Source organism: Rhincodon typus, chromosome 37, assembly GCF_021869965.1.
Source record: "Rhincodon typus isolate 14 chromosome 37, sRhiTyp1.1, whole genome shotgun sequence".
In the NCBI taxonomy this organism is placed as follows: Eukaryota; Metazoa; Chordata; class Chondrichthyes; order Orectolobiformes; family Rhincodontidae; genus Rhincodon; species Rhincodon typus.
Window position 1 is genome coordinate 3622773 of NC_063368.1, and position 14334 is coordinate 3637106.

The following is a 14334-nucleotide window of genomic DNA, read 5'->3' on the forward strand; positions in this document are numbered from 1 at the left end:
CATTGATTTGAGGTGTTGGAGAAAACGCACAACCTGACTACACACCCTCTATCTGATCTAGCCAAGTGTTACCAAATCCGCATATTGCAGCGTTTGCAGATTACTCATTGAAATTACCTATCTCGGAGCCCATTGAACTGAAGTGGAAACATGGCACGTTCAATTCCCCAGGGACTGCCAAAGAAGACAGCAGTTTGGCTTGCATCTGTTCTACTTTAGCACTTTCTCAACTACTTTTTGCCGTTACCTTTGTCCCATCCATGTATTTTTATCTTTTTTTTCACCACATTACTTAACCATGGTTATCCTTTTAACAATTCTTCACTTACTGGTTTTCCATTGTTCCTTGCATTGATCTCAATCTTTTAGTTTGTTATTATCTCTTTCCTTATCCTTTCATTTTGGGTCCTTACTGCAAGCACTTTTGCCTGTTAAGAGACATGAATCAGTTTTCTTATTGTACTGACTACTATCCCCGATTTGTCAGTTTACCCATTCACAGCTCAGTCCAATTTATACAAGTTTATTGATCCAGAAACCACTGCCAATAACAATTAGAATTGGAAGCTTTACTCTTTGGTGATGGCAGGTTATCTGTGTTCAGACAAGAGTGGGACAGGCCAGCACTAAAATTTGCAATGATTGTGGTGAATGTTCAAAGGTTTGATGGCAATGGAGAATGCAGGTGCAGGTACAAGTACTGAGCCTGGTGGTATTTCCTACCTCCAGTGGGATGCACTTGCGTTGCTGACCTTCCAAGATTGACCTGGATTTTCCAGGCATGAGGCTTAATCCCAAAGGCACTCCTATCAGCCATTGCAGTGAAAAATCCATGGGAGTATGGATTAAATTATGTGATTTGTTCCCCAGATTCTTTTGAATGCTCTGATTTATTTGATATCCAGAAGATGCAGGAGAGAGAGAGGCTATTTGTCTGACAAATACTTAAATGCTTCTTGACTCCAGAGTTTTTGTTTTGAGGAATGCATTAGGATGAACTTGCATTGGTGAGAGCCTTGGCAGCAGGAACCTTGTTTCTGTGAAGGCGAGACAGTACTGGTTTCAGGTGATAGGATAAAATATCTCATTTAGACCTTCTTTCCCATTCACCTTGCAGTTAAAACATTCAACTAATCTTTATTACTGGGTTGTTTGTTGTGAGCTTGACTGTGCCTGGTTATCCAGGCTCTTCTGTTGTTGGTTAGTATTAAATAACAAACAGTTTATAGGAGTTACTATTTTAAATAGGCCAGAATTTAGTTTTACTGTACGCCTAATGTTCCTGTGTTAGTGCAATGTAGGATTCATGCAGTTTAAACAAATCTGCTGTAAGTAAACTAAGCTTGAACACCAGAAGCTACTGGGACTTAACCAATGTAACATCCCACCATACACGAATCCTTTTGCACAGTAAGGCATAGGTGAGGATCTGTAGAATTGACCTCACTGGCTTCTATTGCAGAGTTCATGGAAACAGCGATGACAGTGCCAAGGTAAATCTAGTTAACATGACCAACAGAACTTCCAAACTCATCAATTTTCCTAATTTTGACAGCAAAACCACTTCATGACCTGCTTTGCAGTGCACTCAAAATTCGTAACACCACCCATTTGGCTCACCCTCTCATTCTGTCTGCCAGCAGGATTTGGGTTAATAAACCAAAAACTCTACCAGGATAATAGTTGTTTCCTTTGACTTGCTGCAAAATCCAATTGGAGCCAGATTGACCATATTCTCAACACCACTGCCTATTGCACCCAATCACAGAGTGCTGTGGAAGTTCATTGTTTGAGTATGTTTAAGATGGAGTTTGACTGACAGATTTCTGATGACCAGTGGTGTGTTGGGCTATGGGGACTGGGTGGGTAATAGGCATTGAAGTGTTTGATTAGCTATGATTGAGCCTGCTCCACCATTTAATACAATGGGCTGAAAAGCCTACTTCTGGTCTTATGTTCTCTTTCAAAAGTAATTTGACTGAAAGCAAACCTAGTAGTCACAGGGAGAAGTTCAGCTTCATTGTAACTGGTTCATGAGATTGAGAAATTCACTGTTGAGGTGCAGTTAATGACACAGACTATAATACTGTATTGAACTAGCTTTTGACTATTTCTGTGCACCAACACAGAATTTTAATTTTTAACATTGGTGAGTATTTCATGCCCTGCCAATTGCACAACGCTTTTCTCAGGGTGGAACTGGGAGGATCCAGGCTGCAGCAGTTCAAGATGATAGCTCATCACCTCTTTCCGAAGGAATCTAGAGATGGGAAACACTGGCCCAGCCAGTGATGCCCACATTCCCAAGCATGAATAAAAAAATTGATAACCTGTCATTATTAATAATCATGTAAATTCCTGTGAAGCTGGTGTGTGTCTGTGGTGGCCAGGAGGGGAAAGTATGATGTTTATCCTTTCTGGAACCAGGACAGTTAAAGTACATAATCCAAATCTGCGCTCTGTGGCAAGGAGCATTTCAAAACGCCACCATTCATTTTCAACCAGAGAACAGGAAGCTAAAATCCCCACACACTTTCTAATGTTTTAATCAACTTCTGAAACTGTGTTTCAAATAAGGAGAAAAGTTGTCTAAATATGAAACAAAGAATGGCAAAGCTGCTGTTACCTATGTGTCAGTCACATGAATCTCCTCAACTTGTCAACCAACAGAGGCTGACAATGGAGGGAGATCTACAGCCTGGATCCTTCCAGTTTCCACCTGATAAAACAGCTCTGCAATTGACAGGGAATAAAAGATGTGGCATCTAAAGATTGTGATAACCTTGCAGGTGAATGTGTAACCCAATGTCTGTTTGCTTTGGAAAAGTAAGTAACATTGATTTTCTAGAATGTATGCAATTAACTTCTCCCAGAACTGGATTAGGCATCCAGAAATGGTGGAGTGGCTCAGTGGTTAGCACTGCTGCCTCATAGCACCAGTGACTTGGATTCAATTTCACCCTCAAGTAATTGTCTGTGTGGAGTTTGTACATTCTCCCCACGTCTGCACGGGTTTCCTCCTGAAAGTGTGCAGGTTAGGTGGATTAGCCATGCTAAATTGCCTGTAGTGTCCAGGGATGTGCCGGCTAGGTGGATTAATCACGGGAAATGCAGGGTTACAGGGATAGTGGAGAGATGTTCTTCAGAGGGTTGGTATGGACTCAACGGGCTGAATGACCTGCTTCCACACTGTAGGGATTCTGTTCTATGAAATATTTTTCTCATTTGAAGCCAACGTTAATGCCATTTGAAGCATTGTTGATGAGTTTTGAGAATGAATTGAGCTTACAAATCTAGTTAATAACAGTTCACCTTGGAAATTAAATGTCCAAAAAATGATTGGCTATGTTGCGTTCAGTTCTGGTCACCAAAATACAAGAAGGATGTGGAGGCCTTCGAAAAGGTGCAAAAGAAGTTTACTGGGATGTTGCCTGGATTGGAGAATATTAGCTACAAGGAGAGGTTGGACAAACTTGGATTGTTTTCTTTTGAGTCTTGAAGGCTGAAGGATGGCCTAATCGAAATGTATAAAATTGAATGGCGTTGATAGTTGGAGTCTTCTTTAAAGGTAAAAATGTCAAGTACTAGGGGACATTGGTTTAAGATGAGATGGAGTCAGTTTAAAAGAGATGTGTGAGGAACATTTTATTACACAGAGGGTGGTAGGTGCCTGGAAGGCACTGCCAAGGGAAGTAGATATGATAGGAATATTTAAGAGGCGTTTAGAAAGATACATCAACAGGCAGGAAATAGAGGGATACAGACCATGTGCAGGCAGATGGAATTAGCTTAGAATGGTATCATGGTGGGCTGAAGGGCCTGTTCCTGTGCTGCACTGTTCTATGTCTAATCCTAGGTCCATTAGCAGTTTCCAGTACCAATTTGCATCTCAATAGGAGATCATTGATCTCATTATATCTGTGTCAATTAGAAAAAAAGCTCTGCAGCCAAACTCTGAACAGTGATATTAATAAAGTGTATTTGTGGTTATCAGACTTAATAGTAGGCTTAGTAGACTTATTAATTGATACATTAATTACTAAGGTAATAAAGATGGTAAAGTTTCATGACTTTGGGATGCAGGAACTCCTGGAAGAAAGTGTGCTCCAACGCAGTAAGTGTCTGCGCCTCAAGGAGCTTCAGTTCAGACTTTGAGTTGGAAACTGAGGTGCAGATAATGTATTGGAGAGGGGTAATAGTACCTGGACACTTTATTCCAGGAGGCAGTCACACTCTTTTGGATAAGGAGATCTGTTTTGGTTAGTGGTCAGGAACAGGAGGTTATAACTCTGAGTGAGGAGGTATGGGAACCCAGAAAATGGAGGTGGAGGAAGCTCTGTCTTTGAAACGGTCCAATAGTTTTGAGGTTGCTGCGGTCTGTATGGGTGAAAGTAGGAACTGCAGGGTGAATGAGTGAACTGACCATGGCACTGTGGTACAGAAAGCTAGTCAAGCAATGGAGGGGGTGTTAATAGGGATATGTTGGTAGTAGGTGATTTTTGTTTTTCTTTTTATTCTTTAACGGGTTGTGGGTGTCGCTGGCTAGGCAGCATTTATTGTCCATCCCTAACTGCCCTCTGGGCAGTTAAAAGTCAACCACATTGCTGTGAGTCTAGAATCACATGTAGGCCAGACCAGGTAAAGATGGCAGTTTCCTTCCCCAAAGGGCATTAGTGAACCAGATGAGTTTTTCTGACAATGGATTCACATCGTCATTAGATTCTTAATTCCAGATATTTTATTGACATCAAATTCCACCATCTGCCTTGGTGGGATTCGAATCCAGGTCCTCAGAACATTATCTGGGTCTCTGGATTAACAGTCCACCGTTAATACCGCAAGGCTATTGCCTCCCCCCATAGTAGGGAGGATAGATAAGGGTCTCTGCAGCCAAGGCCAATAGTCCATGCTGCTGTGTTGCCTGCTCACTGCCAGGGTTCTGGACTGGAGTTATTCTTGTAGTGGAAGGGAGAGGATTCAGTGGTCATGGTCCATGTAGGTACCTACAATACAGATAGAATTAAGAAAGGAATTCTACTGAAGGAGTATGAACAGCTAGGGGCTTTATTAAGAAAAATCTATTTCAAAAGTTACATGTTCTGGAGATTCATATAACTATATTGGTAAAGAAGGTTTCAAACTAAATAGTGAGGGGAATATTGTTAAAGTGAAAGGAAACAACAAAGCAATAAAGCAAGATGGGAATCTAGGTACTGATTACCAGAGTGTAAGAAGATGGGATAGAAAATAAAGATGTAAGAGTGCATCAGAAGTTGAGGCCAGAGGTTGTAAAAATAGTTGAAAAGTTTGAGGCCATGTATTTGAATGCATTCAGCATTTGTGACAAAAGAGAAGAGCTGTTGGCACAGATAGAAACCAATATGTCTGACTTAATGAGTATTACAGAGACATAGTTGAAAGACAAGCAAGACTGAGAGCTGAATGTTGAAGAGTACTTGACCTATCAGAATGATAGGAAGGCAAGAAAATGTGGTAGCATAAGTGTTAATCGAGGATGGCATAGTTAGTACTGAAGAGTGACAATAACTTGGGAAATCAAAATGTAGAATTTGTTTAGAGTGTGATAAATAATAAACATAAACTGCTCCCACAAGTGATCTTTTATAGAACCCCTACCAGTAGTTGCACTGTGCAGGATAAAGCATACAGGAAGGAAATGTTACACGATAACAATAGTTGATTTTAACCTAATTTTAATTGGGAGAATCTGATTAACAAAGGCAACCTTGAAATTGAGTTCAGAAAATGTATTTGGAACAATTTCTTATAGTAGACTCTGCAGCCAATTAGGGAGTAGGCTATTCTAGACCTAATAATGTGTAACGATACAGAATTAATCAATAACCTTAAGATAAAGGAGTTTATAGGTAACAATAATCACAATATGATAGTATTTTCTGTTCAGAGGGCTCTTGTGGTGTAGTGGTAGTGTTTAAGTTTAAGTTTCTAGGTTTAAGTCCCATCTGTTCCAGAGTTTTGTCATTGTATATTTGACTGGTTGATTGAAGAAATTCTATTTCGTGTTAAAAGGGGAAGTGTGGGTCAATGACTAGTGGTTTAAAACTAAATTACCTGTAACAATGAGGGTACGAAGGGAAAGCTGGCAAAGGTGAATTGGGAAAGTAGATTAGAAGGTGGATCGCTAGAGTTGTCGTGCAGACTCTTAATTAGATAGTTAATAACTGTGGTACTGAAGATTTGTGCTTCAGAATTATCTTAAAACCTTAACCAAGCTATTCACATGCAGCTACACTCCAGGCATCTACCTGGCAACACGAAAAATGCCAAGAAAAGGACTATCTGACAAAGCTAATCTGTCCAATTTTCCTTCCATAAGCCTTTGTTTGATCATCAGTAAAGTGATGTCATTGACCGTGTTATCAGGCAGTACTTACACAGCAATGACCTGCTCATTAATTTTAAAAAAAAACAAGAAATTACTGAAAAAGCTCTGCAGGTCTGGCAGCGTCTGTGAAGAGAAATCAGAGTAAATGTTTGGGTCTGGTAACCCTTCCTCAGAAAAAAAGACCTCTTTATTAGTGCTCATTTGATTGAGCATGGCATTGAGGAGCTCTGGTGAAACTGAACTCCGTTGGAATTGAGGAAACTCTCCACTTGGTGGGGTGGGAGGGTGGTTGAGGTTATTTCCAGTACACAGGAAGATTGTTATGGTTTTTGCACGTCATTCATCTCAGTCTCAGGCCGTCACTGGAGAAACTTTTCAATATCAGAGGTTCAACTATCTTCAGCAGCCTCACCAATGCACTTTTGCTCTATCATAAGGTCATAGTGGAAACATCCAGTGATGATTGCATGAGTTTCAGTAACATTTGCAACTTCTCATATATTGAAGCTGTCTGTCACTATATGACAGGATCTGGATGATATTCAGACATGGCTGAGAAGTGGTAAGTAATAATTGTGTCACAATGACCCATCTCCACCACTAAGAGGCAATCTAACTATCTCTCCCCTTGACATTCATTGGGAAGCCCCTATGTTAAGGACCTGACCAAACCTCCTCAAAACATATCAAGGAGATAGCCTAGACCCTAACTTTGATCTTATTCAGAGGCAAGTGTAAAGTGCTGTATTCCAGATGTGATTTGATTGGTGAAATTACAATGCTTTAAGCAAAGCACACTTTATTCTTATACAACAGTTAAAGTGCAAACAAAGAAATGGGCATAACTTTAACTCTATCAAAACACTTAATAAAATAGTATATTATTTAACTACTATTCAACTGTTCCAATGTAGCAGCATCCAATAAATGCACCTTGGCAAAGGTAAATTCAACAAAACAGATTTCCCTCACTTCTGATTTCCTCCAGTCCAGGAGAAGGAACATTGACAGAACGGATCTAGCAGAAAGAACTTAAGCTTTTGCAGTAGCAGAGTCAGAGCTGTATCTAGCACCTTCAACAACTAAAGCAAAAACTAAAACCTGGGTCTGTGTGAGCCTGACTCCACCCACTCATGTTTCTTTTGTCTAAACTTTTTTAAAAAAAGTATTTACTCTGCTTTTCATGGTGCAGACATCTTGGCACCAGGTTTACAACACACCTCTTCAAGAGAAACAGGACAGAACAAATTTCTCTTGAAGATAAATCTTGTCACACCCATATAATAACTTAGGGAGTCGAACTGGAAAGGAACAGTGTTGAACACCAAAATAGAGCTATTACACATCATAGTCCCAGCCTGGCTCACCTTTGGAGTTGGTGGGACTTGAACGTGGACCATCTGGTTCAGAGGTAGGGACACTATCACTGCACCACAACAGCCCTATCAGTCTGCTTTATTTTTCTTTCTCTTTCATATCTGTAAGTGTTATCATGTACAACCAAAGGGTCTCCTTTTTTAATATCCAGAAGTGCTTTTACACACCACCGAGCGGTTTACTCCACCACCAAATCACCGGGACAATTTTTTTCCAACTACTAACTACCATGAGTAAATCACCTGTGTAGCCAATAAAATATTCACATGCAAAGTCATTACAGGTAATGCAAACCAACAAAAGTAAGGGAGTGGGTCTGCTTGATTTTTTTTTAATAAGAGCTGGAAGTGTTATTGCACACACACAAGAAGATTTCTTTTTCCCCACCAGCAAATCACAGTAATTTTTTTTGTTTTTCACTACCTGTAAAACACCTGTGTAGCCAATGAGCTATTTACCTGTAAAATCTGTTAATGGGTAATTCTAACCGTCAATAGTGAGGAAGGGGTAAGAAAAGTGGGAAAGGGCTAAATAAAAAATGGTGTTGGAGAGGGAAATAAAGCACTGTATCTCCCATGGTGCCCACCTCCCTCTAAAGACATTGAGAGCATTGATGCATCTCCCTCTCCAAAGACACCCGGGCATAAACTTAACAGCGTGGGTCTGCTTTATCTTTTTTTTATATCTAGAAGTGATATCACACACAACTGAATGACATTCTCGCCCCCAAATCACTGTGACGTTTTATTACCGTAAATGATCCAAAGAACCAATTAGAAATTTACATACAAAGCCCATTATAGGAAATGCAAACAATCAAAAGTGAAGTGGGGTAGGGAGTGCGGAAGGGGCTAAATCACAATGGAATTGGAGAAGGAAATAAAGCACTGTTTTGCTTGCAGTGCCCACCTAAAGGCACTAAAGCATCGGTGGACACCGTGTTTCCCTGTCCAATGACACCTAGGCACAAACGTAACCATGTGTGTCGTTTTTTTTCTATATCCAGAAGTTTATGGTTCTGGCTTCTTGTTTTCTTTTATATCTGGTAGTGTTATCACACACAACCAAATGACTTTCCCATCCCCAAATCACCACGACTTATTTTGTTTGTTTTTAGCTATTAATCACCACCAGCGATCACGTGTGCAGCCAATTAGAAGTTTACATACAAAGCCCGTTATGGGTAATTCACCATCAAAATTGGGGAGGTGGTGTGTAGAGGTAGGGAGAGAAGGAAGGGACTAAGGCAAAATGGACTTGGAGGGGGAAATGAAGCACTGTATCCCTGCAGTGCTCACCTCTTTCTAAAAGGCATCGAGAACATTGGTAGACACTGCGTGCTTCCTCTCTAATGATACCCAGTCACAAAAATTTATATTTATTTTTCCCTAATCAACCTGTTCAGAGATGTTATTACACACCTCTGGAACAGGTGGAACTTGAATGCCGGTCCCAGACACAACCACTGCTTCACAAGGGCTCTATGGGTCTGCTTTATTTTTTCTATATGCAGGTGGCCCAATGGAGAGGAATGTCCAATAGCGTATGCATCCAGGACTTTTGCTAATGTAGAGCATAAATATGACCAGATAGTGAAGGAAGGTTTATCGGTCATATTTGGAGTCAGGAAGTTCTAACAATACCTTTATGGATGTAGACCCTGCTAGGTCTATTTAACGAGGACAAGGCCCCTAGCTTAAGGCCAAATTTAGTGGTGGGCTCTAATTCTAAGTGCGTATAATTAAAAGTTGGAACACTGGCCGAGGCCAAGTAGCAAATGTAGATGCATTGAGCCACCTCCCACTGGTAGATAAACCACTGGTGATACTACCTCTGCAAGAGTCCGTAATTTTAAATTTTCTGGACAGACTTCCAGTCACAGCTGACATCATCAGAAAGATGTTGGATGCAGAAAGATCAAGTCCTTTCTAAACTGAAACAACTGGTATTAACGGGGGAAACCAAAGGACTGTCACAACTAGAATTGAAATCTTTTTGGACTCGTAGAGGGCAGGATATTGTTATGGGGAGCAAGAGTGATTGTCCCGAGCATAGGCGGCCTTAAAATACTGGCTGAATTCCACCAGGACCATCCAGGGGTCTCCAAAATTAAGATGTTGGTGAGACATCATGTCTGGTGGCCAGGCTTGGCCACAGACATAGCCATGTTGGTGGGGCAGTGTCAAGAGTGTCAACAAGGACATAACTTAATGCCAGCAGCTCCCCCACAGCCATGGGAAAAGCTGAGTAAACCCTGGACTTGGTTACATGTCAACTATGCTGATCCTTTAATGGGCTCAACTTTCTAAGAGATTGCGGAAGCTCACTCAAAGTGGTTGGATGTGCATAAGGTCCATTTGTCAAACACAGGGACAAGAATAGAAAAAACTGCACGTATCTTTTGCAATACACAGAGTCCTGAAAGTATTGGTCACAGATAATAGGTGATCTTTTACCAGCAAGGAATAAATTCGAATGGGATTTGACATAAAAGAATAATAGTTCTATACCACCCATCATCCAATGGCCTGCAGAAAGTGCAGTCCAAAATTTGAAGGCTGTATTGAAGTAACAGCTTTCAGCCTCATTAGATACCAAGCTGTCCTGGTTCCTATTTGATTATAGGTCCACCGCACATGCAACTACAGGAATGGCTCCAGCAGAGTTGTTAATGGGGAGAAGACTCTGCACCAGGTTAAGTCTGATCTTCCTGAACCTGGGGGTAGGGGGAAGGAGGGGTAGGGATGGAGGGGAAAGTGTAATGTGAAGAAGAACAGCATCAGGGATATCAATGCCAGACACAAGATTCCACAAAGCAAGAGAGACAGTTTACTACAGGGGTCCAAGTTTGGTGCAGGAATCATGGAAATGGATCTGGATGGGTAAGGGCATGGTCAATGCTAGGTCAAGAGCAGTCATATATAAAGTTTGGGTAGGTGGATTAGTCCTGAATAAGCACGTGGATTATATGAAAGCCACGAATTCTCAAGCGGCATGGGAGCAAAACATACTCTGCTCCTCAGAACATTCAGAAATGCTGGCGGAATCCATAGATTCACCTTCTCTATCAAACACTGTTAAGTGCTCTGAAACCGAGATGGACATGATAGAAGTAGCTGCCTCAACACCTTTGCTGCCAGAAGAAGAGTAAAATTCTACCGATGTGTTCCTGGGGCAAAAGGCGGACACACAAGCCACCTGTGTTGGATGCTGAATTGGAGGAACGAGCGAACGCCATCTACAAGTTCGCTGATGACACTACCTTGATAGGACGGACAGCTAACAACAACGAGTCAGAATACAGAAAGGAGATAGAGGCCTTGGTGATGTGGTGCAGTGAGAACAACCTCTCTCTCAACATTGGCAAATCTAAGGAACTGATCAGTGACTTCAGAAAGAAAGGAGGGGAACATGCCCCCATCTATGTCAACGGAGCTGAAGTTGGGAAGTTTGACAGCGTCAAGTTCCTAGGAGTGACAATAACCGACAACCTGTCCTGGACTTCCCACATAGATGCAACAGTCAAGAAGGCACAACAACGCCTCTTCTTCCTCAGGTGGCTCAGGAAATTTGGCATGTCCATAAGGTCCCTCACCAACTTCTACAGATGCATCATTGAAAGCATACTGTCTGGGTGCATAACAGCCTGGTATGGCAACTGCTCTGCCCAGGACCGTAAGAAACTACAGAAGGTGGTGTGCACAGCCCATACCATTGCGGAAGCCAACCTTCCATCCATGGACTCTATTTACATGGCTCACTGCCATGGAAAGGTGGCCAACATCATCAAAGACCCATCGCACCTCGATAATGACCCCTACAAACTCTTACATCAGGTAGGAGATACAGAAGCTTGAATACATGCACCAGCAGGTTCAGCAACAGCTTCTTCCCAGCCATTATTACACTGATGAATGGATCTGTAACTTCAAATAATGCTGATCTTGCCTAGCACAAGCCCTGTGTGATGTAACCTGTATGCCTCTGTCTAAATTTTTTTCACCCTTTGATCTGAATGTCCTTGCTTACTATGATTGGCCTGTACTGCTCATAAACAAAGCTTTTCACTATACTTACACGTGACAATAAATAAATCAAATCAAGGAACCAGGCCCGGTGCTAAAATTCCCCAGGAGGCTCTCCAAGAAAAAGTACCAGCCTTTGTCCACGTACTCAGAAAGGGAAGGGATGTAGTGATTGTAACAAGGTCAGATAGGTGGACCTCATAGAATATGAATTCCCTGTCTGGGGCTGTTAATCTGCTCCAATCAGGGAGCTCTGGCTGACATAAAAGGATTGCGTGTCAGGGATACTGACACTCTGGTGCCTGACTGTATGAGGTGGTACTATAATCAAAGACTGTTCATGTGTAAATAATGTGTGACTTGGTGACGGGGTACTGACCTCATAGGGTTGTTTCATATCCAATCTGCCTGCACATGGTCTGTATACATCTTTTCCCTGCCTGTTTCATGTGTCTATCTAAATGCCTCTTAAATATTATTATTATATCTGCTTCTACCACCTCCTCTGGCAGTGTATTTCAGTTACCTACCACCCACTGTATAAAAAAAACTGTCTGGTACACCACCTTTAAACTTTCCCCCTCTCACTTTAAACTTATACACCTTAGTATTTGACATTTCCACCCTGGGGCAAAAAAGTCCATTCTACCCACACCTCTCATAATTTTATATATTTCTATTAGGTCACCCCTCAGCCTCCAACGCTCTAGCGAAAACAATCCAAGTTTGTCCAACCTCTCCTTATAGCCAACACATTCCAATCCAGGCAACATCTTGGTAAACCTCTTTTGGACCCTCGCCAAAGCTCTACATCCTTCCCATAGTGCAGGGGCAGAACTGCACACAATACTCCAAACAAAGCCTAACTAAAGTTTTATTCAGCTGAAACATGATTTGCCAACTTTTATACTCAATGCCCTGACCGAATAAGACAAGCATGCCATAAGTATTCTTTACCACCTTATCCACTTGTGATGCCACTTTCATGGAGTTATAGACTTGCACCCCAAGATCCCTCCATACATTAATGCTCATAAGAGTCCTGCTATTTACAGCATACTTTCCTCTTGCATTTGACCTCCCAAAATTCATCACCTCACACTTGTCTGGATTAAACTCCATCTCCCATTTCTCAGCCTAACTTTCTACTGATCTATATCCTGCTGTATTCTTTGACAATTTTCCTCACTACCTACAACTGTATCAATTTTACAAACTTACTAATCAGACCACCTACATTTTCATCCAAATCATTTATATAATTTACAAACAACAAAGGTCCCAGCATTGATCCTTGCAGAACACCAATGGTCACAGACTTCCAGTCAGAAAAACAACCCTCCACAACTACCCTCCATCTTACATGACCAAGCCAATTTTGCATCCAACTTACCGCCTCACTATGGATCCTATGTGACTTAATATTCTCTACCAGCCTATCGTGAGGACCTTGTCAAATGTTTTAGTAAAGTCCATGTAGAAAACATCCACTGCTGTACCCTCATTAATCATCTTTGTCACTTCCTCAAAAACTGAACCAAATTTGTGAGACAAGACACCCCCTGACCTTGCACAAAGCCATGCTGACTATCCCTAATAAGTCCATTCTTTTCAAAATGCAAATAAGTTCTTACCTTAAGAATCTTCTCCAATAATTTCCCCACTACAAATATAAGGCTAACCAGCCTAAAATTTTCTGGATTATCCGTGTTGCCTTTCTTAAACAACGGAACAACTTTAGCTATTCTCCGGTCTTCTGCAGCCTCACCAGTGACTAAAGAGGATACAAAGATCTCTGTCAAGGCCCCAGCAACCACCTCACTTGCCTGCCTCAGCTTCCTGGGGCAGACCCCATCAGGCCCTGGGCACTTATCTACCCTAATGTTTTTCAAGACACCTAACACCTATTCCTTCTTAATATCAACATGCCCTAGAATATCAAAATTCCTCTCTGTAATGTCACCATCATCCATGTCCTTCTTCTTGGTCAATACCAATGCAAAGTATCGATTAAGCACCTCACCCATTTCCTTTGGCTCCACACATAAATTCCCTCATTTGTCGGTGAGTGGACCTACCCTTTCCTTAGCTACCCTCTTGCTCCTAATATACAAATAAATGCCTTAGGATTCTCCTTAATCCTACTCACCAAGGACATTTCATGGCCCCTTTTAGCCCTCTTAATTCCTTGTTTAAGTTCTTTCCTGTTTCCTTATTATTCCTCAAGGTCCTTGTCTAATTTCAGTCCCCTAAACATTACATATGCTTCCTTTTTCTCTTCAATGAAACTTTCCATATCTCCTGTTCCTGAATCTTGCCATCCTTATCTTTGTCTTCACAGGAACATACTGGTCCTGAACTCTGATCAACTGGCCTTTAAAGGACTCCCACATATCAAATGTGGATTTACCCTCAAACCACCGCCCCAATCTAATTTCTCCAATTCCTGCCTATGTTGTAAGGGGGAAGCTTGCTACCTCGTCAAACCACCTTCAACATTCACTCCTTTACTGCTGATGCAAAGTAGCAGCAGTTTTTTTTTTAAAATTTGTTCACATGATATGG